Source organism: Rutidosis leptorrhynchoides, chromosome 1 (genome assembly GCF_046630445.1).
Source record: "Rutidosis leptorrhynchoides isolate AG116_Rl617_1_P2 chromosome 1, CSIRO_AGI_Rlap_v1, whole genome shotgun sequence".
Classification (NCBI taxonomy): Eukaryota; Viridiplantae; Streptophyta; class Magnoliopsida; order Asterales; family Asteraceae; genus Rutidosis; species Rutidosis leptorrhynchoides.
Window position 1 is genome coordinate 437,909,848 of NC_092333.1, and position 22,102 is coordinate 437,931,949.

At 35.0% G+C, this 22,102-nt stretch overlaps 1 non-coding gene across 1 annotated transcript; it reads left to right on the forward strand.

Annotated features, from left to right (window-relative positions):
- Positions 1-2,614: 2,614 nt before the first annotated feature.
- Positions 2,615-2,721, forward strand: LOC139886744 (small nucleolar RNA R71). Its single transcript, XR_011772612.1, has one exon. It is a non-coding gene; the product is annotated as a small nucleolar RNA R71 (small nucleolar RNA).
- The last annotated feature ends 19,381 nt before the right edge of the window (positions 2,722-22,102 follow it).

The following is a 22,102-nucleotide window of genomic DNA, read 5'->3' on the forward strand; positions in this document are numbered from 1 at the left end:
ACTTCCATGCATTCTTCTATCATGCCATGAAAAATCGCCATCATGCACCTTTGAAAGGTTGCAGGGACGTTGCAAAGTCCAAATGGCATGCGTTTATAAGCAAAAGTACCATAAGGGCACTTGAATGTGGTTTTTTCTTGGTCCTCGGGTGCTATTGGAATTTGAAAGTATCCGGAAAAATCGTCAAGAAAACAATAGTAACTATTTCCGGCTAATCTTTCTAACATTTGATCAATGAATGGTAAGGGAAAGTGATCTTTTCTGGTGGCGTCATTTAATTTTCTACAATCTATACAAACACGCCATCCTGTTACAGTCCCAGTAGGAATAAGCTCGTTTTTTTCATTTGTGATGACAGTCATGCCACCCTTCTTAGGTACGCATTGAACTGGGCTTACCCATGGACTATCAGAGATTGGATAAATTAAACCTGCATCAAGCAGTTTAATAATTTCTTTCTTAACAACATCTTGCATATTCGGATTTAGTCTTCGCTGGCGTTGCACATACATTTTATGACCTTCTTCCATAAGGATTTTATGTGTGCAATACTAAGGACTTATGCCTTTAATGTCATGAATCTTCCATGCAATAGTTGGTTTATGAGCTTTTAGCAAAGAAATGAGTTGAGATTTTTCATTTTCAGTAAGAGAAGACGATATTATTACAGGTAATTCAGATTCACCATGTAAATAAGCATATTTCAAATGGTTTGGAAGTGGCTTTAACTCTAATGTCGGTGGTTCTTCTATCGATGATTTGTATCGATATCTGTCTTCCTCTTTTAGCATTTGAATTTCTTCTGTTGTTGGTTCATATCCATTAGCCATACGTGTAGCTAACATTTCAGCTTCATCAATTGGTTCAGTTCCTTCTCCTAAAGAACATTCTCCTGTTCCTTATAATTCTGGAAAATCTTCTAACAATTCTGCATGTGAATCTATAGATTGAATATAATAATATGTATCATCTGCAGATTGCGGTTGTTGCATGGCTCTATCAACTGAAAAGGTAACACTCTCGTCCTCTATACTTAGGGTCAGTTTCTTACCGAACACGTCTATTATTGCTTTAGCCATGTTTAAGAATGGTCTTCCTAATATGAGAGAAACTCGAGAATCTTCTTCCATGTCTAGAATAACAAAATCTACTAGAAATACTAAAGTACCAACTTTAACTAGCATATTTTCCATTATCCCTCTAGGATATTTTACTGATCGATTGGCTAGCTGTATACTTATTCGTGTTGGTTTTAATTCTCCAAGGTCTAGTTTAGCTTATAGTGAATACGGCATTAAATTTATACTAGCACCTAAGTCTGCCAATGCTTCTATTGAACTAAGACTACCCAGAAAACATGGAATTGTGAAACTTCCTGGATCTGATAATTTTTCTGGTATCTTATTCAACAACACTGCAGAACAATTAGCATTTATAGTAACAGCTGAGAGTTCTTCCATTTTCTTTCTATTTGTGATTAAATCTTTCAAGAATTTAGCATATCTTGGCATTCCTGAAATCACATCAATGAAAGGAAGATTTACATTTATTTGTTTAAACATTTCCAAGAATTTAGATTGCTCGGTTTCAAGTCTTTCTTTCCTCATTTTACTTGGGTAAGGAAGTGGTGGTTGGTATGGTTTAACATAAGGTTTAGGGTTAACTGTGTTATCTTCATTAACCTTTTCAACTACCGGTTCTGTTTCCTTATCTTGTTCAGGTTATGGTTCTTGTGGAGTAGGAATAGTCATCAGAAATTATAGGTATTTCAGGTGGTTTAAGTGTGATACCACTTCTTGTGGTAATGACTTTAGCTGTTTCATTCCAGGGGTTAGCATTTGTATCGCTAGGTAGACTTCTAAGTTTTATTTCACCTATCAACCTTGCTAGGTTGCTTAATTCTTGTTCCAAATTTTGAATAGAAGCTTGTTGATTTCTAAATGCTTGAGCATTTTGTTCATTTGTTTGTTTCTGAGATGTGAAAAACTGTGTTTGAGATTCAACTAGCTTCGACATCATATCTTCTAAATTTGGCTTTTTATCATCGGTTTGTGGTGGTTTGTTTTGAAAAATAGGTCTTTGCTGATTGTAAGTATTGTTAGATACTTGTTGATTGCTAGGACCTTGTTGGTTGTTGTATGGAACATTTTGGTTATAATTCTGATTTTGATTGTAGATTGGTCTTGGCGGTTGATAATTATTCTGATAATTATTTCCAGGCCTTTGGTTCATGTATGAAACATTCTCTCTTTGTTCTATTGTTTGTTCAATATTGAGACAATCTTTTGTCAAATGTGGTCCTCCACACTGCTCACAACTAATTCGTATTGAGTGAATATCTTTAGTCATCTTTTCCATTCGTCTCTCGACAGCATCTATCTTTGCGAAAATAGAATCAAAGTCATGGCTAGAATCGGCTCTAGCCGCTTTAGATGATCTAACGATATCTTTTTCTTGATGCCACTCATGTGAGTGGGAAGCAGTGTTATCAATAATTTTGTAAGCTTCAGTTGCGGTTTTCTTCATAATGGAACCACCAGCTGCTATATCGATGTCTTTTCGTGTAGTGATGTCGCATCCTTGGTAGAATATTTGTACTATTTGATAAGTGTCTAAACCATGTTGCGGACATCCTCTTAACAACTTTCCAAATCTTGTCCACGCTTCATATAAAGTTTCATTTGGCTTCTGTGTAAAAGTAACAATTTCTTCTTGAAGTCTCGCGGCTTTAGATACCTGAAAAAATTGTTTAAGAAAATTTTCAACTAAAACGTCCCATGTATCAATCGTCCCTTCGCGTAACGATTCTAACCAATCTTTGGCTTCTCCCTTTAAAGTCCAGGGAAATAACATGAGATATATCTATTCATCCTCCACTTCTCGGATTTTAAATAGAGTACAGATCCTATTAAAGGTACAAAGATGTTCGTTTGGATCTTCCTTCGGCGCACCACTAAATTGGCATTGATTAGTTACCATGTGTAGGATTTGTCCTTTGATTTCATAGTCTGGCGCATTAATGCCTGGTTGAGTAATTGCGTGACCTTGGCCAGTGCGTTTAGCTCTCATTCGGTCTTCCATACTTAGATGTTCCAGATTTTCCATGATTGAATTTGTTGAATCTGAATCACTAAAGGATTCTGATTTAATGGTTTGTTCCTCGACAATCTCTGTTTGAATGATTGGTGGTTCCAGAGGAAAGATTAATGGTTCAGGATCTCTGAATTGTCCCTGAATATCCTCCGGATTATCAATTGTAAGGTCGGGTTCAAAAAATGGATTATCGGAAATTTGAATTGGAGTACTTGGTCGACTGGATGATGATTCTAAAGAAAAATCAACGACGACAATATTGGCTAGATGTCTTGATCGATTACAGGTGGTGAACGTATGAAAGGTGGTGAACGTTTTGCTCGGTGCATTCACTGAATATCCTATTAGTTATAAAAAGATAAAAATTATATAAGTTATCAAATTAATAGACTTTTCTGATTTTGCCCACGTTTCGAATAGCCAATAAATGCAGTAGGTAGCCAGTACCCTTTAAATCGAAAGCCCACAACTCGCCAATAACAAATCCAACTATTACTACGAACCAGAAAATTTTGGATGTCTATCAATTTAACCACTTAAAATAATTTTTTGTCGAAATTTAAAGAAATTTTAGAGAAGAAATAGAAGGCTGAAAAATAAAAGAAGCACGTCGAAACTTAAAAGAAGCACTTCGAGAAATAAGAAAGAAAAAGAAGCACGTCGAAAAACGTCGAAAAATAAAAGGCTGAAAAATAAAAATAAGAAAGTAGCGCGTCGAAACTTAAAAGTCTAAAAACTAAGAATTAAAAGTTGCGTCTAAAGGTATTAAAGCTTAAAAGGAATTCTATATCCAAAACGGCAATAACTTAAAAAGTACTAAAATTTTAAAACGGCGTCGCAAAATTCTAAAGCACCTAAATCTTAGTCTAAAGAAAAAGCACTTAAGGGATTTTACGGGAATGCCTAAAAATCTATAAATATAAATAACTATGGCAAAAACTATATTAAAACTAATTACGAACGAAAAATACAAATATTACGATTAAACTATTAAAAAGATACGAAGATATAAAACTAAAGTTATAAAAATACAATTTTTATAAAAATATTATTTTTTTATTATTTATTTTATAAAAGTATTAGTTTTTATATAAATAATAAAACTAGATAAAACTTAAAATACTAAAACTAATTAATAAATAAATAAAACCCTAATTAGGGTTTAATTAATAATAATAATAATAATTAATACTCCGTAATTAATACAGAACTAGGTCAAACCTGGCGTGTCATATCAGGCCATGCGATCGCATGGAGATCGTGTTATATTTTCATGCGATCGCATGGGTTAGGGTTTCAGGCCAGATTATGGGCTGCTACAGTACCAGGCCCGAAAATTTTTAATTTTTTAATTTTTCTGTTTTTATAAAATATTTATATAAACAAATTAAAACTTATATTTTAAAAACTAAAATAAAAATAAAGAAACTTTATAATTTTACATATATATTTAACAAACTCATAAAAATATATATATTTTGTTTTTCTTTTTATATTTTTTTTATTTTTAAAATTTAAAACGTATTAAAACTTAATATAAATCTTTTTTTTTATATAGCGTTGCGCTTTCGGCGTTTAAGAACTAGTCTTGGTCCCCGGAAGTGGCGCCAAAAATACTTGATGTGCGTAGGGGTGTATACGAAATAGTTATATTTTTACTAGAAAATACTATTAAATATGATACATTTTTACACAAGTTATTTATTTATTTATAGAGTGGATATACCTAAACCTTGCTACAACACTTATATGCAGTGTACCTAATCATACAGTATTGTAGTTTTTAGTAAGTCCGGTTTGTTCCACAGGGATCTAGCCAAGTTTAACGCTATATTTAAAACTAAATTTGTATATAAATATATATATAAATATAAGTAGTATTATTATTATAAAAGGGGGATTTTACCGTTTAATGACCAGTTTGTCGATTTTAAAACTTTAGTCGCAGTTAAAACCTAATGTAAAATATTAAAAATAAATATAACTTAATTTAAAGCGTAAAGTAAATGACAATAATTGAAGTGCGATAAATTAAAGTGCGATAAATAAAATGACAATAAATAAAATTACAATGATTAAAGTACGATAATTAAAAGTGTAATTAAATAAAATAACAGTAAATAAAAGTGCGTTGAAATATGAAATAAAGGAATTATGCTTATTTAAACTTCCGTAATCATGATGTTTGACGTGTTGATTTTAGTTTATTACCATGGGTTAATTGTCCTTTGTCCTGGATTATTCAATATGTCCATCTGGTATTTGTCCATAACAGTCCATCAGTCATAAATATAAAGTGCGAGTGTCCTCGTCAAATTATTCTTATATCCGAAGTCAAATATTCCAACTAATTGGGGACTTAAACTATAATTACACCAATTTACCTTGTATGTAATTCACCCATATTTTAATAAGTCCATTAACTATTAATCCATTCCTGTGTCCGGTCAAATAAACGATTATTAGTACTTATAAATATCTCGCCCATCGTGTCCGATCGAGTGTATATGGTTATTTATATGTACGTCCAATTGTAAATCTTTATATTAAATTAATGAACTATCATTCAATTAAACAAATATAAAGCCCTTTAATAGCCCATAGTCTAATTTCCACAAGTGTCGTTCTTTTGTCCAAACCCCAATTATAGTACAAAGTCCAATTACCCCGTCTTTAATATTTAGCCCAACATCACGATTATTTCGGCTTAAATAAGCATAATAATAACTTAGCTACGAGTCATTAATTTAAAAAGGTTGAACATAACTTACAATGATTAATTATAGCGTATCTTTTCACGGACAGAATTTTGACTTGCACCCTTACAACATTCGCTAACATACCCTTGCGTACTATTTAATATCTTGTACTTTGTGTTTTGCGTCTTGTACTTTTGTAATTTTGAGACGTTTCTCATCAATAAATTGAACCTCTTGGATTGTACTTTGTACTTTTGAGCTTTTTGGTCGTTTGCGTCTTCAATTCGTCGAATCTGTCTTTTGTCTTCACCCTTTATTATTTAAACGAATATTACTTGTAAATAGAACAATTGCAACTAAAAGCTTGTCTTTCTTGTGGGATAATGCTATGAAATATATGTTTGTTTTTAGCATTATCATGTAGCTTATCGGCGTGGTACATATCGTCGTTGGTGTACTTACATTGTTGATATTTTTAGCTTGTTGTATAGTGATTGTACGGTATGCTTAGTTTATCTTGCCTTTATACTTGGATGCTCCGGTATGTGCTATTTGATTATTATTGTGTGGCGTGTCCATTTTATGCATATATATGTATGTAGTATATTTTCATTCACTAAGCGTTAGCTTACCCTCTCGTTGTTGATATTTTTATAGGTTTTCGTGATAGTGGCTCGGGTAAGCATGGGTACCAGTGAACTTGCGTAGTTGCTTTAGAAGACGTGCTTTTGGACCCGATTTAGGATTGTGTAGCATAGTCCCAATCACCATGCTCGGTTTTGTGCAAAAGTAACTAGTCGGGTCATAAGTAACAACCGGGTTATGATTTAACTAACGTATTATTGTATTAATGAATTTAAATTATTATTGTACGTTTTTAAGTTCGTTGAACTTACTTTGATAACAAATACGTTTTGGAAATTGTGTAATGAGACCTAAATGTTATTTAATGTATATTAAAAAGGAAATGTTTTTTTTATGGGCCGGTAAACGACGGGTTGGGTTGTTACAAGTGGTATCAGAGCATGGTCTAAGGGATTTAGGCGACTTGAGATAGGTGCCTAGACTTAGACTTTTGTGTGTGCTTATTTGTTGCGGGACTTGTAGGTGAACGGGTCGGACGGGGACTTGGTTAGTGCCTTAGCATAGGTTGTAGTGACCCGAACTTTTCCATGTTTATATATATTAATTGAGATTGATATTTACATGATTAAATGTTTCCAACATGTTAAGCAATCAAACTTGTTAAGACTTGATTAATTGAAATATGTTTCATATAGACAATTGACCACCCAAGTTGATCGGTGATTCACGAACGTTAAAACTTGTAAAAACTATATGATGACATATATATGGATATATATATATAGTTAACATGATACTATGATAAGAAAACATATCATAAAGTATATTAACAATGAACTACATATGTAAAAACAAGACTACTAACTTAATGATTTTTAAACGAGACATATATGTAACGATTATCGTTGTAAAGACATTTAATGTATATATATCATATTAAGAGATATTCATACATGATAATATCATGATAATATAATAATTTAAAATCTCATTTGATATTATAAACATTGGGTTAACAACATTTAACAAGATCGTTAACCTAAAGGTTTCAAAACAACACTTACATGTAACGACTAACGATGACTTAACGACTCAGTTAAAATGTATATACATGTAGTGTTTTAATATGTATTTATACACTTTTGAAAGACTTCAATACACTTATCAAAATACTTCTACTTAACAAAAATGCTTACAATTACATCCTCGTTCAGTTTCATCAACAATTCTACTCGTATGCACCCGTATTCGTACTCGTACAATACACAGCTTTTAGATGTATGTACTATTGGTATATACACTCCAATGATCAGCTCTTAGCAGCCCATGTGAGTCACCTAACACATGTGGGAACCATCATTTGGCAACTAGCATGAAATATCTCATAAAATTACAAAAATATGAGTAATCATTCATGACTTATTTACATGAAAACAAAATTACATATCCTTTATATCTAATCCATACACCAACGACCAAAAACACCTACAAACACTTTCATTCTTCAATTTTCTTCATCTAATTGATCTCTCTCAAGTTCTATCTTCAAGTTCTAAGTGTTCTTCATAAATTCCAAAAGTTCTAGTTTCATAAAATCAAGAATACTTTCAAGTTTGCTAGCTCACTTCCAATCTTGTAAGGTGATCATCCAACCTCAAGAAATCTTTGTTTCTTACAGTAGGTTATCATTCTAATACAAGGTAATAATCATATTCAAACTTTGGTTCAATTTCTATAACTATAACAATCTTATTTCAAGTGATGATCTTACTTGAACTTGTTTTCGTGTCATGATTCTGCTTCAAGAACTTCGAGCCATCCAAGGATCCATTGAAGCTAGATCCATTTTTCTCTTTTCCAGTAGGTTTATCCAAGGAAATTAAGGTAGTAATGATATTCATAACATCATTCGATTCATACATATAAAGCTATCTTATTCGAAGGTTTAAACTTGTAATCACTAGAACATAGTTTAGTTAATTCTAAACTTGTTCGCAAACAAAAGTTAATCCTTCTAACTTGACTTTTAAAATCAACTAAAAACATGTTCTATATCTATATGATATGCTAACTTAATAATTTAAAACCTGGAAACACGAAAAACACCGTAAAACCGGATTTACGCCGTCGTAGTAACACCGCGGGCTGTTTTGGGTTAGTTAATTAAAAACTATGATAAACTTTGATTTAAAAGTTGTTATTCTGAGAAAATGATTTTTATTATGAACATGAAACTATATCCAAAAATTATGGTTAAACTCAAAGTGGAAGTATGTTTTCTAAAATGGTCATCTAGACGTCGTTCTTTCGACTGAAATGACTACCTTTACAAAAACGACTTGTAACTTATTTTTCCGACTATAAACCTATACTTTTCTGTTTAGATTCATAAAATAGAGTTTAATATGAAACCATAGCAATTTGATTCACTCAAAACGGATTTAAAATGAAGAAGTTATGGGTAAAACAAGATTGGATAATTTTTCTCATTTTAGCTACGTGAAAATTGGTAACAAATCTATTCCAACCATAACTTAATCAACTTGTATTGTATATTATGTAATCTTGAGATACCATAGACACGTATACAATGTTTCGACCTATCATGTCGACACATCTATATATATTTCGGAACAACCATAGACACTCTATATGTGAATGTTGGAGTTAGCTATACAGGGTTGAGGTTGATTCCAAAATATATATAGTTTGAGTTGTGATCAATACTGAGATACGTATACACTGGGTCGTGGATTGATTCAAGATAATATTTATCGATTTATTTCTGTACATCTAACTGTGGACAACTAGTTGTAGGTTACTAACGAGGACAGCTGACTTAATAAACTTAAAACATCAAAATATATTAAAAGTGTTGTAAATATATTTTGAACATACTTTAATATATATGTATATATTGTTATAGGTTCGTGAATCAACAGTGGCCAAGTCTTACTTCCCGACGAAGTAAAAATCTGTGAAAGTGAGTTATAGTCCCACTTTTAAAATCTAATATTTTTGGGATGAGAATACATGCAGGTTTTATAAATGATTTACAAAATAGACACAAGTACGTGAAACTACATTCTATGGTTGAATTATCGAAATCGAATATGCCCCTTTTTATTAAGTCTGGTAATCTAAGAATTAGGGAACAGACACCCTAATTGACGCGAATCCTAAAGATAGATCTATTGGGCCTAACAAACCCCATCCAAAGTACCGGATGCTTTAGTACTTCGAAATTTATATCATATCCGAAGGGTGTCCCGGAATGATGGGGATATTCTTATATATGCATCTTGTTATTTTCGGTTACCAGGTGTTCACCATATGAATGATTTTTATCTCTATGTATGGGATGTGTATTGAAATATGAAATCTTGTGGTCTATTGTTACGATTTGATATATATAGGTTAAACCTATAACTCACCAACATTTTTGTTGACGTTTAAAGCATGTTTATTCTCAGGTGAATATTAAGAGCTTCCGCTGTTGCATACTAAAATAAGGACAAGATTTGGAGTCCATGTTAGTATGATATTGTGTAAAAACTGCATTCAAGAAACTGATTTCGATGTAACATATTTGTATTGTAAACCATTATGTAATGGTCGTGTGTAAACAGGATATTTTAGATTATCATTATTTGATAATCTACGTAAAGCTTTTTAAACCTTTATTTATGAAATAAAGGTTATGGTTTGTTTTAAAAATGAATGCAGTCTTTGAAAAACGTCTCATATAGAGGTCAAAACCTCGCAACGAAATCAATTAATATGGAACGTTTTTAATCAATAAGAACGGGACATTTCAGTTGGTATCCGAGCGTTGGTCTTAGAGAACCAGAAAATTTGCATTAGTGTGTCTTATCGAGTTTGTTAGGATGCATTAGTGAGTCTGGACTTCGACCGTGTTTTCTTTAAAAATGAGTGCTTAACATTTTTGTTGGAAACTATATATTTTTAACATATGAATATTATGTGATATATTAATCTCTTAACGTGTTTGATATTATGTGATAGATGTCTACCTCTAGAACAAGTTCCATTGACTCACCTAATAATAATGAAGAGTCAAATGTAAATTGGAATGATTTGTGGACTGATTCACAAGTTCCCTAAGAAGAACCGGAAGAAGAGTCGGAACCGGAAGAAGAATCGGAACCGGAAGAAGAATCGGAACCAGATGAAGAAATAGAACCGGTGGGGGAAATAATAAAACGGTTAAGTAAAAGAAAATCCTCAACCAACCGACCAAAGTTAATTATGGTCAATGGTGTTTCCGCCAAGGAAGCAAAATATTGGGAGGATTACCAATTCTCCGATGAATCGGATTCCGACGAGAATTCCGATGATGTTATAGAAATTACCCCAACTGAATTTAAAAAGGCAAAAGAAAATAATAAGGGAAAGGGCATAAAAATAGAGAAATCTAATTCCAACCCCGATGAACTTTATATGTATCGTCAACCCCCAAAGTCCTTAAGTTGTAACAATGACCCGGGAACCTCTAAACCACCAGGTTTTTCTAAACCAATGTGGACAACGACGGCTCGTATTAGGGGAACATCATATATCCCTAGAAACTTGGCAAAACGAACCAAAACCGAAGAAGAAGAAACGAGCGAGTCGGAATAAGATAGTTGTATTCGTGTGGTGTAATATATGTAATATAGTGTTCTTATGCTTTATGATATATGTAAAAATTGCTTGTATTAATAAGTATTTTTTTTATGAATCTAACTCTTGTCTATTTTACAGTTTAAAAACACAAAATGGATAGACAACCCAATATTTTAAGAGACCTACCCGGAGACATGATTGATGAAATCTTGTCTAGATTCGGCCAGAATTCTTCGGCACAACTATTTAAGGCGACATCAGTTTGTAAGACATTCGAAGAACGTTCCAAGAATGTCTTGGTTTATAAGAGACTTTCGTTTGAAAGATGGGGGATATCACATTGGGAAACCCATAAGTTACGATGTGTTTACTTTGACGCATATATTGCGGGGAACCCAAATGCTATTTTACGCAACGGGTTAAGAAATTATTTTGACTCAATATATCCGAATATTGGACTTCGTGATTTAGAAAAAGCGGCTAACATGCAACATAAAGAAGCATGTTATGCTTACGGATTAGTAATGTTCGCTTCTCACCAAAGTGAGAACAAGAACATCGGGCTACAACTATTAAACAAAACGTTTCCACAAGTGACGGAGTCGGTAATTGGGGTAAGAAATGAGGTTTTTAGATTATTACGGGACTGTTGGACATTACGTAACCCTCGTCCCTTTGATGACGTTACAACACGCTGTCTTATCAACGGCCATAACGGTTATGTTGCACAAGACCAAGGATGGGAAGTAGTCCTAGTAAAACCAGAATGCATGACTTGTTTCTGGACGTATGAATTACGTGTCTTTATTGCCTTTGCTGAACGACTTGTGTACTAGCTAGAATTGTCTTCACAACTATCTTGTATCAAAGTTATTGTGTGCTATATTTCATGCTTTATGTAAAATAAGCGGTATTGTAAGTTTGTAAAATATTGTATAAAAGTTTGAACGCGAAATATTATTATAATCAGTTTTTCATATAGAATTGTAGTAGTTGAATTGTATATTAGCTACTAAGTATGAACTTAACGGGTAGGTACTACCCGAATTTAAACTTATAAAACGCTAATATGAAGAAAAAGCTTTTATAAATGAGTTCATATTATGCTACGAAATACTATTAACTACTCTTAATATTCTGTATGATTAACTTGTTCCATTTAACTATTTTGAAGGAAATGGCACCGACTACTCGACACACCGTGAATATGAATGAAGAGGAATTCCGTACTTTTCTAGCTTCAAACATAGCCGCAGTACAGGCTGCGCTACATACCAACAATAACCTTGGATCTAGCAGTACAGGAAATCGTGTAGGATGCACCTACAAAGAATTCACTGCCTGCAAACCTTTGGAATTTGATGGAACCGAAGGACCGATCGGATTGAAACGGTGGACCGAGAAGGTTGAATCGGTGTTTGCCATAAGTAAGTGTACTGAAGAGGACAAAGTGAAGTACGCTACGCATACCTTCACAGGTTCTGCGTTAACATGGTGGAATACCTATCTAGAGCAAGTGGGACAAGATGATGCGTACGCACTACCGTGGTCAGCATTCAAGCACTTGATGAACGAGAAGTACCGTCCCAGAACCGAGGTCAATAAGCTCAAGATAGAACTTAGAGGGTTACGAACCCAAGGATTTGATATTACCACGTACGAAAGACGATTCACAGAATTGTGCCTATTGTGTCCGGGAGCATTCGAAGATGAGGAAGAGAAGATCGACGCGTTTGTGAAAGGATTACCGGAAAGAATCCAAGAAGATATAAGTTCACACGAGCCCGCCTCCATACAACAGGCATGTAGAATGGCTCACAAACTAGTGAACCAGATTGAAGAAAGAATTAAAGAACAGACTGCTGAAGAGGCCAATGTGAAGCAAGTCAAAAGAAAGTGGGAGGAAAACGGTGATAAGAATCACCAATACAGCAACAACAGCAATTACAACAATAATCGCAACAATTATCCCAACAATCGCAACATCAATCGCAACTACAACAAACGGCCCAACAACAACAACAACAACAACAACAACAACAGCAACTACAACAATCATCCCAACAACAACAACAATCAGAAGCAGCTATGCCAAAGGTGTGAAAAGAATCACTCGGGGTTCTGCACCAAATTTTGCAACAAGTGTAAAAGAAATGGTCATAGGGCGGCGAAGTGTGAGGTCTACGGACCAGGGGTTAATAGAACGAAAGGAACAAATGGTGTCGGAACGAGTAATGGCGGAGCAAGTAGTGTCGGAGCAAGTTATGCCAATGTAGTTTGTTATAAATGTGGAAAACCAGGCCACATTATTAGAAATTGCCCGAACCAGGAGAACACGAATGGACAAGGCCGTGGAAGAGTTTTCAATATTAATGCGGTAGAGGCACAGGAAGACCCGGAACTTGTTACGGGTACGTTTCTTATTGACAATAAATCTGCTTACGTTTTATTTGATTCGGGTGCGGATAGAAGCTATATGAGTAGAGATTTTTGTGCTAAATTAAGTTGTCCATTGACGCCTTTGGATAGTAAATTTTTACTCGAATTAGCAAATGGTAAATTAATTTCAGCAGATAATATATGTCGGAATCGAGAAATTAAACTGGTTAGCGAAACATTTAAGATTGATTTGATACCAGTAGAGTTAGGGAGTTTTGATGTGATAATCGGTATGGACTGGTTGAAAGAAGTGAAAGCGGAGATCGTTTGTTACAAAAATGCAATTCGCATTATACGAGAAAAAGGAAAACCCTTAATGGTGTACGGAGAAAAGGGCAACACGAAGCTACATCTTATTAGTAATTTGAAGGCACAAAAACTAATAAGAAAAGGTTGCTATGCTGTTCTAGCACACGTCGAGAAAGTACAAACTGAAGAAAAGAGCATCAATGATGTTCCCATTGCAAAAGAATTTCCCGATGTATTTCCGAAAGAATTACCGGGATTACCCCCACATCGATCCGTTGAATTTCAAATAGATCTTGTACCAGGAGCTGCACCAATAGCTCGTGCTCCTTACAGACTCGCACCCAGCGAGATGAAAGAACTGCAAAGCCAATTACAAGAACTTTTAGAGCGTGGTTTCATTCGACCAAGCACATCACCGTGGGGAGCTCCTGTTTTGTTTGTCAAGAAGAAAGATGGTACATTCAGGTTGTGTATCGACTACCGAGAGTTGAACAAACTTACCATCAAGAACCGCTACCCACTACCGAGAATCGACGACTTATTTGATCAACTACAAGGCTCGTCTGTTTATTCAAAGATTGACTTACGTTCCGGGTATCATCAAATGCGGGTGAAAGAAGATGATATTCCAAAGACTGCTTTCAGAACACGTTACGGTCATTACGAGTTTATGGTCATGCCGTTTGGTTTAACTAATGCACCAGCTGTGTTCATGGACCTTATGAACCGAGTGTGTGGACCATACCTTGACAAGTTTGTCATTGTTTTCATTGATGACATACTTATTTACTCAAAGAATGACCAAGAACACGGTGAACATTTGAGAAAGGTGTTAGAAGTATTGAGGAAAGAAGAATTGTACGCTAAGTTTTCAAAGTGTGCATTTTGGTTGGAAGAAGTTCAATTCCTCGGTCACATAGTGAACAAAGAAGGTATTAAGGTGGATCCGGCAAAGATAGAAACTGTTGAAAAGTGGGAAACCCCAAAAACTCCGAAACACATACGCCAGTTTTTAGGACTAGCTGGTTACTACAGAAGGTTCATCCAAGACTTTTCCAGAATAGCAAAACCCTTGACTGCATTAACGCATAAAGGGAAGAAATTTGAATGGAATGATGAACAAGAGAAAGCGTTTCAGTTATTGAAGAAAAAGCTAACTACGGCACCTATATTGTCATTGCCTGAAGGGAATGATGATTTTGTGATTTATTATGATGCATCAAAGCAAGGTCTCGGTTGTGTATTAATGCAACGAACGAAGGTGATTGCTTATGCGTCTAGACAATTGAAGATTCACGAACAAAATTATACGACGCATGATTTGGAATTAGGCGCGGTTGTTTTTGCATTAAAGACTTGGAGGCACTACTTATATGGGGTCAAAAGTATTATATATACTGACCACAAAAGTCTTCAACACATATTTAATCAGAAACAACTGAATATGAGGCAGCGTAGGTGGATTGAATTGTTGAATGATTACGACTTTGAGATTCGTTACCACCCGGGGAAGGCAAATGTGGTAGCCGATGCCTTGAGCAGGAAGGACAGAGAACCCATTCGAGTAAAATCTATGAATATAATGATTCATAATAACCTTACTACTCAAATAAAGGAGGCGCAACAAGGAGTTTTAAAAGAAGGAAATTTAAAGGATGAAATACCCAAAGGATCGGAGAAGCATCTTAATATTCGGGAAGACGGAACCCGGTATAGGGCTGAAAGGATTTGGGTACCAAAATTTAGAGATATGAGAGAAATGGTACTTAGAGAAGCTCATAAAACCAGATACTCAATACATCCTGGAACGGGGAAGATGTACAAGGATCTCAAGAAACATTTTTGGTGGCCGGGTATGAAAGCCGATGTTGCTAAATACGTAGGAGAATGTTTGACGTGTTCTAAGGTCAAAGCTGAGCATCAGAAACCATCAGGTCTACTTCAACAACCCAAAATCCCGGAATGGAAATGGGAAAACATTACCATGGATTTCATCACTAAATTGCCAAGGACTGCAAGTGGTTTTGATACTATTTGGGTAATAGTTGATCGTCTCACCAAATTAGCACACTTCCTACCAATAAGAGAAGATGACAAGATGGAGAAGTTAGCACGACTGTATTTGAAGGAAGTCATCTCCAGACATGGAATACCAATCTCTATTATCTCTGATAGGGATGGCAGATTTATTTCAAGATTCTGGCAGACATTACAGCAAGCATTAGGAACTCGTCTAGACATGAGTACTGCCTATCATCCACAAACTGATGGGCAGAGCGAAAGGACGATACAAACGCTTGAAGACATGCTACGAGCATGTGTTATTGATTTCGGAAACAGTTGGGATCGACATCTACCGTTAGCAGAATTTTCCTACAACAACAGCTACCATTCAAGCATTGAGATGGCGCCGTTTGAAGCACTTTATGGTAAAAAGTGCAGGTCTCCGATTTGTTGGAGTGAAGTAGGGGATAGACAGATTACGGGTCCGGAGATTATACAAGAAACTACCGAGAAGATCATCCAAATTCAACAACGGTTGAAAACCGCCCAAAGTCGACAAAAGAGCTACGCTGACATTAAAAGAAAAGATATAGAATTTGAAATTGGAGAGATGGTCATGCTTAAAGTTGCACCTTGGAAAGGCGTTGTTCGATTTGGTAAACGAGGGAAATTAAATCCAAGGTATATTGGACCATTCAAGATTATTGATCGTGTCGGACCAGTAGCTTACCGACTAGAGTTACCTCAACAACTCGCGGCTGTACATAACACTTTCCACATCTCGAATTTAAAGAAATGTTTTGCTAAAGAAGATCTCACTATTCCGTTAGATGAAATCCAAATCAACGAAAAACTTCAATTCATCGAAGAACCCGTCGAAATAATGGATCGTGAGGTTAAAAGACTTAAGCAAAACAAGATACCAATTGTTAAGGTTCGATGGAATGCTCGTAGAGGACCCGAGTTCACCTGGGAGCGTGAAGATCAGATGAAGAAGAAATACCCGCATCTATTTCCAGAAGATTCGTCAACACCTTCAACAGCTTAAAATTTCGGGACGAAATTTATTTAACGGGTAGGTACTGTAGTGACCCGAACTTTTCCATGTTTATATATATTAATTGAGATTGATATTTACATGATTAAATGTTTCCAACATGTTAAGCAATCAAACTTGTTAAGACTTGATTAATTGAAATATGTTTCATATAGACAATTGACCACCCAAGTTGATCGGTGATTCACGAACGTTAAAACTTGTAAAAACTATATGATGACATATATATGGATATATATATATATAGTTAACATGATACTATGATAAGAAAACATATCATAAAGTATATTAACAATGAACTACATATGTAAAAACAAGACTACTAACTTAATGATTTTTAAACGAGACATATATGTAACGATTATCGTTGTAAAGACATTTAATGTATATATATCATTTTAAGAGATATTCATACATGATAATATCATGATAATATAATAATTTAAAATCTCATTTGATATTATAAACATTGGGTTAACAACATTTAACAAGATCGTTAACCTAAAGGTTTCAAAACAACACTTACATGTAACGACTAACGATGACTTAACGACTCAGTTAAAATGTATATACATGTAGTGTTTTAATATGTATTTATACACTTTTGAAAGACTTCAATACACTTATCAAAATACTTCTACTTAACAAAAATGCTTACAATTACATCCTCGTTCAGTTTCATCAACAATTCTACTCGTATGCACCCGTATTCGTACTCGTACAATACACAGCTTTTAGATGTATGTACTATTGGTATATACACTCCAATGATCAGCTCTTAGCAGCCCATGTGAGTCACCTAACACATGTGGGAACCATCATTTGGCAACTAGCATGAAATATCTCATAAAATTACAAAAATATGAGTAATCATTCATGACTTATTTACATGAAAACAAAATTACATATCCTTTATATCTAATCCATACACCAACGACCAAAAACACCTACAAACACTTTCATTCTTAAATTTTCTTCATCTAATTGATCTCTCTCAAGTTCTATCTTCAAGTTCTAAGTGTTCTTCATAAATTCCAAAAGTTCTAGTTTCATAAAATCAAGAATACTTTCAAGTTTGCTAGCTCACTTCCAATCTTGTAAGGTGATCATCCAACCTCAAGAAATCTTTGTTTCTTACAGTAGGTTATCATTCTAATACAAGGTAATAATCATATTCAAACTTTGGTTCAATTTCTATAACTATAACAATCTTATTTCAAGTGATGATCTTACTTGAACTTGTTTTCGTGTCATGATTCTGCTTCAAGAACTTCGAGCCATCCAAGGATCCATTGAAGCTAGATCCATTTTTCTCTTTTCCAGTAGGTTTATCCAAGGAAATTAAGGTAGTAATGATGTTCATAACATCATTCGATTCATACATATAAAGCTATCTTATTCGAAGGTTTAAACTTGTAATCACTAGAACATAGTTTAGTTAATTCTAAACTTGTTCGCAAACAAAAGTTAATCCTTCTAACTTGACTTTTAAAATCAACTAAACACATGTTCTATATCTATATGATATGCTAACTTAATAATTTAAAACCTGGAAACACGAAAAACACCGTAAAACCGGATTTACGCCGTCGTAGTAACACCGCGGGCTGTTTTGGGTTAGTTAATTAAAAACTATGATAAACTTTGATTTAAAAGTTGTTATTCTGAGAAAATGATTTTTATTATGAACATGAAACTATATCCAAAAATTATGGTTAAACTCAAAGTGGAAGTATGTTTTCTAAAATGGTCATCTAGACGTCGTTCTTTCGACTGAAATGACTACCTTTACAAAAACGACTTGTAACTTATTTTTCCGACTATAAACCTATACTTTTCTGTTTATATTCATAAAATAGAGTTCAATATGAAACCATAGCAATTTGATTCACTCAAAACGGATTTAAAATGAAGAAGTTATGGGTAAAACAAGATTGGATAATTTTTCTCATTTTAGCTACGTGAAAATTGGTAACAAATCTATTCCAACCATAACTTAATCAACTTGTATTGTATATTATGTAATCTTGAGATACCATAGATACGTATACAATGTTTCGACCTATCATGTCGACACATCTATATATATTTCGGAACAACCATAGACACTCTATATGTGAATGTTGGAGTTAGCTATACAGGGTTGAGGTTGATTCCAAAATATATATAGTTTGAGTTGTGATCAATACTGAGATACGTATACACTGGGTCGTGGATTGATTCAAGATAATATTTATCGATTTATTTCTGTACATCTAACTGTGGACAACTAGTTGTAGGTTACTAACGAGGACAGCTGACTTAATAAACTTAAAACATCAAAATATATTAAAAGTGTTGTAAATATATTTTGAACATACTTTAATATATATGTATATATTGTTATAGGTTCGTGAATCAACAGTGGCCAAGTCTTACTTCCCGACGAAGTAAAAATCTGTGAAAGTGAGTTATAGTCCCACTTTTAAAATCTAATATTTTTGGGATGAGAATACATGCAGGTTTTATAAATGATTTACAAAATAGACACAAGTACGTGAAACTACATTCTATGGTTGAATTATCGAAATCGAATATGCCCCTTTTTATTAAGTCTGGTAATCTAAGAATTAGGGAACAGACACCCTAATTGACGCGAATCCTAAAGATAGATCTATTGGGCCTAACAAACCCCATCCAAAGTACCGGATGCTTTAGTACTTCGAAATTTATATCATATCCGAAGGGTGTCCCGGAATGATGGGGATATTCTTATATATGCATCTTGTTATTGTCGGTTACCAGGTGTTCACCATATGAATGATTTTTATCTCTATGTATGGGATGTGTATTGAAATATGAAATCTTGTGGTCTATTGTTACGATTTGATATATATAGGTTAAACCTATAACTCACCAACATTTTTGTTGACGTTTAAAGCATGTTTATTCTCAGGTGAATATTAAGAGCTTCCGCTGTTGCATACTAAAATAAGGACAAGATTTGGAGTCCATGTTTGTATGATATTGTGTAAAAACTGCATTCAAGAAACTGATTTCGATGTAACATATTTGTATTGTAAACCATTATGTAATGGTCGTGTGTAAACAGGATATTTTAGATTATCATTATTTGATAATCTACGTAAAGCTTTTTAAACCTTTATTTATGAAATAAAGGTTATGGTTTGTTTTAAAAATGAATGCAGTCTTTGAAAAACGTCTCATATAGAGGTCAAAACCTCGCAACGAAATCAATTAATATGGAACGTTTTTAATCAATAAGAACGGGACATTTCATAGGTGAACTAACTAGGATTCTGGCTTGTGTTGTGATGTAATTCTTGCGTGTTTTTTTATCGTGTAGAATTTTTTGTTGTGTTGGTTTATATCATCGAGCGAGGCGGTCGTAGTACTAATGAGTTGATACGGCGTATGTGCGTAATAAGGACTCGCAAACCTTATTACGGGTGCAAATCGTGTCTAACAAGTGATGTACCACGAGTGTTAAGCAAGATGGGGCGGTGTTGTGCGTGTGGTTTTATACGTTCGTGGACTAATCGTTTTACATTCTTTAGAATGATGACGCGAAACGAGATCGAGACGAATGACGACGAGTTTAACGCTAGAGTTGCGGCCGCTGTGGCAGAGCAAATGGGTGTGTTTCGAGAAGAAATGGATAGGAAGTATTTTGAATTTCGGAGTAGTAGTGAAATGAAGCATTGTCTTAAGAGCTTCATGAGGACTAAACCCCCGATGTATGACGGGAAACCGGATCCTTTGGTAAGCACAAATTGGATCTCGGATGTCGAAGGGTGTTTTTGCACTATTGAATGCCCTCACGAGAAGAGGACAAGACTCTTACTAGTTTGTTGCGGGGTAGGGCGAAGGATTGGTTGGATGGTAAAATTGATATTGTCGGTGGTGAACCGTTTATAGCATTATCGTGGGACGATTTTAAGAAGGAATTCTTCGAGGAGTTTTGGACGCACGCCAATTTGTCAGAATTGCGTGAGGAGTTGCGAAATTTGCGCCAAGGATCTATGGATTTGAATACTCTCAAGACGACCTTTATGGCGAAGGCTCGTTTTTGCCCGGAGTATATGGGGAATGATCGTATGTTGATGGAAGATTTCTATTGAACTCTGAATGATGACTTGCAGAATAAAATTAGCCGGGGTCAAGCGAAGTCGTTTGCGGAGTTATTCGCGGTGGCTACGGGTTTCGAATCGTATTCGCGATCAAAGATTTATTAACCTTCAAGTAAGAGAAGGGTTGTTTCGTATGGTGATCCAAGTAAGGGAACTAAGGGTGCAAGTGCGAGCATGGGTGGTACAGGGACGAGTATATCAGATTCTAGTGCGTCTAGATGTTACAATTGTGGCGTGAGGGGTCACAAGTCTTGGGAATATTCGGTGCCAAAGGGAGATGGCACGGTGTGCTTCAATTGCCAAGGAGAAGGACATCGTAAGTCAGAGTGTCCCGAGTTAGCGGGGACGGTTGTGGCGAGAAGATGTTAAGGTACTTTTCGTTTTAATAAATATGTCCTTTGATTATTTATTATGTGTTGATGAATTCGGGTTAGGTTAAATGCATTATGTTGTGCATATTATTGTTATGGGTGACGCTCCTAATGGAATTACCCTACGGTGGTGTTTGGAATGACGGGTGAAGGGCGTAAGACTTGGTGCAACCAAGCATTCCTTAGTGTTGGGAAATGTTTCTACCAAGCCATGGGTATGGGCTTTGGTGTCCAGTTGTTAAGCGAGCGTTCGCTTTTATGATTGGGGATGGTGAACCATGAGGTTCATCGAGCGGATGCAACCTTAGAGATCGGGTGTTTGACCTCGATGTATGTTGGTAATGGAGGCTACGTGACGCGGTGTTAGGTGACTCTTTCATACCTACTAGCGTGGTATTCGACTCCGATGGTATTGCGGTTACTTTATACTTAGGGTACCGGTAAGAAACCCTTAGGTTCTTGAGTGACGGTGTGGAAGTTACAAGTGATAGCAACTCGGTGATTGCTAGAGTGATACTTGTACGGTTTGGTATGTACTTCGGTCAAAGTAGCAAAGGATGATCTGAAATCCTTCGTATGCTCGAGGTTGGAGCAAGGTATTGTGATGTGTGTGGTTGTGAGATACTTTTATCTCAGTGATGTGGTTATGGAATGGAGTTCTAAGTGGGGGAGTTTGTACTCTCGCACGAAGATGTTCTAGTGTGTTGATATTGGATGATGCTCATATAGATGCGAGGATAGCGTTGAGACCTACGTTGGTCGATTGTGGTAAAAGTACGGTTTGGAATAAATTGTACTTATGGTTTTAGATTTGAATTACCACCTGGGTGGTAATGTGGCGAATCTCAT